This window comes from Haliotis rufescens, unplaced genomic scaffold, assembly GCF_023055435.1.
Source record: "Haliotis rufescens isolate VD_foot unplaced genomic scaffold, xgHalRufe1.0.p SCAF_35, whole genome shotgun sequence".
NCBI lineage: Eukaryota > Metazoa > Mollusca > Gastropoda > Lepetellida > Haliotidae > Haliotis > Haliotis rufescens.
This window is the reverse complement of record NW_025964057.1, coordinates 3,761,425-3,766,955: the sequence shown is the minus strand read 5'-3', so window position 1 is coordinate 3,766,955 and position 5,531 is coordinate 3,761,425.

The window sequence follows — 5,531 nt, the reverse complement described above, 5'->3', positions numbered from 1 at the left end:
TTCCTGTTTCCTGTCTACTGCATCATGGGAGTTCTGCATGGAACACCTGGTCAGACCAGGTCTCATACGAATCACTAACGGTTTGATGTCGGAACTGAAGATGCCATTGCAAGAACTCATCTTGATTTGTAAACGTGTTGAAACTTTGACACACAGATATTTTAACACTTGATTGTCACATTCAAGCTACATCTTAACATTTATCTCCTGGAAAATAGTATATGTTTCTAAAAGCGTGAGTTTCCCAGGGTGTCAGGATCAGCCCTTCAACCCTTCAACAGGTGTGCTGGAGGAGGATACATCAGCCCAAATCTGTGAATAGGCTTGAAAATGGCTTCTTTAACAACCATTTTGGAGGAATCTATGTCAGCCTATCAGAGCGAGGGAGAATCTAGTTATTGAGGCGTGATGAGATCATGTCTCCTAGTGTGTGGCAGGTCCTGCCAGACTATCCAATGACTTCTCCCTGATTATACCACTTACCTCTGACAGCCATAAATTCATCAATTTTATTTCTCGAGTCAAGTAAGGATCTCTCCCTACGTACAGGACCCATGACTTGTGAAACATCATGACAAGGTGGTATTGTCGTCCAATCATCTGCCACGTGAGTTATGTTTGGGTCACCTGACCCATGGAGGCGAGCGTTCCGCGTTGTTGGCGGCATGATGGGAGTGACACCCGAGGAGGAGAACTTGCCAGCAGGGGGCACTGTTCAACAAGCTGGGGCAGGAAGTACAAGCATCTACTTCCAATAACCTGATGGGCTAGACCCTCAACGGACATGGAACATGACAGTTGCAATAAAACATCAGTAAAACCTCACAAGTGACAGAAAGTTAAGCAGTTGATAACTTTCCTTTGGCATAAACTTTCAATAAAACATCAACAGGAATAACAGGATCTATTTCAAATGGTTCTGATAATTCTTCATTATGAAGTGTGAGTGAGTATTGTTTTATGCCGCTTTTAGCAATATTCCAGCAATATCACAGCAGGGGTCACCAGAATTGGGCTTCTCACATTGTACCCATGTGGGGAATTGAACCCGGATCTTTGTCATGATGAGCGAACACTTTAACCACTAGACTACCCAACCACCCCTCTTTATTATGAAAATAGGATTGCATTAAAATCCTCTCTGAATGTGCATTCACCTGTATTATTAAATTGTACATAATTCATTTTGAATTCTGCAAGTGATTAAGCTCTTTGGAGGTTTCTACCTTCTCTAAAGACTTCTGACAGCATGTTTCCATGTCAACTGTTGCTGTTTTTAAACACTGTGGTCTGCAGGGAGAATTATGAAGAGGTTTTTGCCGAGTGCAGGATTAATTTGCTAGTGACCCCAGTATTCAATATCACTGATGATACTACCCCAGTGTGTGAAGCTCCTCTAACTGAGGGAGAGACTAAATCAAACGTGATCTGGTGTATGTATGTGACTCAAGTATGTGGTTGTGAGTGACAGACTAAATCGTGTTTTGATCTGATGACCAAGTGGTTGATAGTGTGAACAAAGATCTATGTGACCTAATTGTTGACACTCAGTGAGTCAGGTCACAGGGAGAGTTGGTCCAGTCACCAACCTGTGGATGTGGAGTGTTGGTCTAGTCTAGTCTAGTCTAGTCTAGTCTAGTCTAGTCTAGTCTAGTTCCATGGACTGATAAGGGACCGGTCATTGATTACAGAGGGGGCGGGGTCAGAGGTTTTTTTATACTCCCAAATGTTTGTGTTTATTTTTGGCGACCCTCCCCTAGAGACTGTCATATATTTCAGTGACCCTCCCCCAATTCCCTCTAACACCAACTCCACCCCCCCACCACAATAAATGACTGGTCCCTCAAGATCCTCTCAGGTGTTAGACACAAGTACAGCTGCACCGGTCATGACTTGGCAGGACAGTGCCAGAGATGGTCTTGATTCCTGTCAACAAGACATGGCATAGCATCTCTGGACTCCTGCATCCTCAGCTGCTGACTGATCCATTCATACATGCATGCAGTGTTCCCGCTGCACTTCACAACTCCCTGCTATCTTTATGTGTGTTGCGTCACCCTGCATGTCAATGATAACACAAAAATGTTAATAAATCATGCACTTAAAAAAGTATTCGTAGGATTAGGAAAACACTTAACGGTTTTGGGACCACACTTCAGTGGCACAAATGGGTATTTCATCAAGCTTGAAGCTTCCAATTGTCAAGATAGCGTGATAGATGTGAAGAATATTTTATTTTTGACATATATATCACTACTCAGCGGGACTCAATTTGGATTATTAGTTTTTAAATGTGAATATATTAAAACTGTACAAGAAAATTCTTAAACCTGAATGAATATAGACTCTATATTTCCCATAAGGTAGATACTATCATCACAGGAATATTATTTATTCAACCACGATATCTTTCCTCCCAAACTATCAATGTAAACTGAGATACATTTCCATATCTTGCAAGAGTATAAATTAACCAAAATATAGCTGCTAGTCACCATACTTGCCTTGCCCCAAGCTCTGCATATCACTCCACAAATGGAATACACACAGTGAACAGCCCTGACTGCCACCCCATCCTATGAGTGACCATGCCACTTGGTGAACACCCCATCCTGTAAATGACCATGCCCCTGGGTGAATTCCCCATCCTGTGAATGACCATGCCCCTGGGTGAACACCCCATTCTGTAAATGACCATGCCACTTGGTGAACACCCCATCCTGTAAATGACCATGCCCCTGGGTGAACACCCCATCCTGTGAGTGACCATGTGACTGGGTGACCACCTCATCCTGTGAGTGACCATGTGACTGGGTGAACACCCCATCCTGTGAGTGACCATGTGACTGGGTGAACACCCCATCCTGTGAGTGACAATGTGACTGGGTGAACACCCCATCCTGTGAGTGACCATGTGACTGGGTGAACACCCCATCCTGTGAGTGACCATGTGACTGGGTGAACACCCCATCCTTTGAGTGACTATGCCACTTGGTGAACACCCCATCCCTTGAATGGCCCTGGGTGAACACCCCATCCCGTGAATGGCCCTGGGTGAACACCCTATCCTGTGAGTGACAATGTGACTGGGTGAACAGCCCATCCTGTGATCATGTCACTTGGTGAACACCCCATCCTGTGAATGACCATGCCACTGGGTGAACACCCCATTCTGTAAATGACCATGTCACTTTGTGAACACCCCATCCTGTGAATGACCATGCCCCTTGGTGAACACCCCATCCTGTGAATGACCATGCCCCTGGTGGAACACCCCACCTGTGAATGACCATGTGACTGGGTGAACACCCCACCCTGTGAGTTACCATGCCTATGGGTAAACACCCCATCCTGTGAGTGACCATGCCCCTGGATGAACACCCCATCCTGTGAGTGACCATGCCCCTGGGTGAACACCCCATCCTGTGAGTGACAATGCCTGTGGGTGAACACCCCATCCTGTGATGGACCCTGCCAATGGGTGAACACCCCATCCTGTGAGTGACCCTGTCAATGGGTGAACACCCCATCCTGTGAATGACCATGTGACTGGGTGAACACCCCATCCTGTGAGTGACCATGTGACTGGGTGAACACCCCATCCTGTGATTGACCCTGCCAATGGGTGAACACCCCATCCTGTGAATGACCATGTGACTGGGTGAACACCCAATCCTGTGATTGACCCTGCCATTGGTCGAACACCCCATCCTGTGAGTGACAATGCCTGTTGGTGAACATCCCATCCTGTGAATGACCATGTGACTGGGTGAACACCCCATCCTGTGATTGACCCTGCCAATGGGTGAACACCCCATCCTGTGAGTGACCCTGCCAATGGGTGAACACCCCATCCTGTGAGTGACCATGTGACTGGGTGAACACCCCATCCTGTGATGGACCCTGCCACACGCTGGTTTGGACACGTCAGAGTAAGAGACATGCATCTTTATTATACTGGTAATTACAATAACAGTTGACAGAGGTCCAGTTTTCCCCTGACAGTGCCTCTGGCCCCTCCACAGTGCCTTACAACCAGGAGTGGTAATGCATCGTGTCTCACAACTAATTGAAGCACCCATAAAATATGTAAATATTAACAAAGTTTTCTTTTTGATTGGATGAGTGTCTGGGAACAGGGTTGTACATAATGTGCTGTTACAGCTGTACCCTTGTGCCACCCAGCTGTGCCCTTGTGCCACCCAGCTGTGCCCTTGTGCCACCCAGCTGTACCCTTGTGCCACCCTGCTGTGCCCTTGTGCCACCCAGCTGTGCCCTTGTGCCACCCAGCTGTGCCCTTGTGCCACCCAGCTGTACCCTTGTGCCACCCGGCTGTGCCCTTGTGCCACCCAGATGTACCCTTGTGCCACCCAGCTGTACCCTTGTGCCACCCAGCTGTACCAGCAAACCAGAGGTGGATAACATGAGCATAGATACACTACCAGTATGTCACAATGATGTCATAAGGATGTTGCAGTGACGTCACAGTGATGTCATAAGGATGTTGCAGTGACGTCACAATGTATCCAGTGACGTCACAATCAATGCCACTATGCTGCAGCCATGAGTGCCACCGACATCCAGCCCTCTGAGTGGGTAGTTTCTGATGGTCACTAATCCCCACAGTTCACACGTGTGTGTGTGTGTGTGTGTGTGTGTGTGTGTGTGTGTGCGTGTGCGGGGGGGGATTGGTAGGGGAGCAAGTCTCCAGTCCTGTTTCATCTGAAATGTTGAGCCGCGCGTTGTGTGCTTGGATGTACACTGTGTTAGAATTTAATTATAGGCCTCAGGCCAGATACAAAGGGAACCACCCTTGTGAATATGTCAAACAGTAACTGTTGTCTCTTTGATGTTGGGCAAATGGACATTTTATGACTACTTCAGGATAGGTCAGTTTGCAAGTGTCACATTAGTCAAAAAGAGTTGTCCCCCTTAGTGCACCGATTGGAAAGGCTTGTCATTCAACTCATTGGCAAGATTGATAATCAAAATAATATGACTAGATAAGGCAAAAAAAACTTTGTGAAGAGATGTCCCAATGACTACACATTTCAATTTACACATGAAACACATGTACAGATAAGAAAAGACATGATCTGGGACAGTTTGTATCTCTAAAACAATAACCTCAAATATACCCTGCCAATATCATGTACATATATTCTGTTCAGAATTGTATCAGGCCGTCACACTGCCAGCATCATGTACATATATTCTGTTCAGAATTGTATCAGGCCGTCACACTGCCAGCATCATGTACATATATTCTGTTCAGAATTGTATCAGGCCGTCACACTGCCAGCATCATGTACATATATTCTGTTCCGAGTTGTATCATGCCGTCACACTGCCAGCATCATGTGCATATATTCTGTTCCGAGTTGTATCAGGCCGTCACACTGCCAGCATCATGTACATATACATCTTCCTGAGGCAAGGGCGTAAACTGACTACAAAAGTCCAGTTTCCACCCTTGCCGAACTAGGCTGGAATTCCGGAGTTTCATTTCGGCTGGACTAACGAGTCTATGC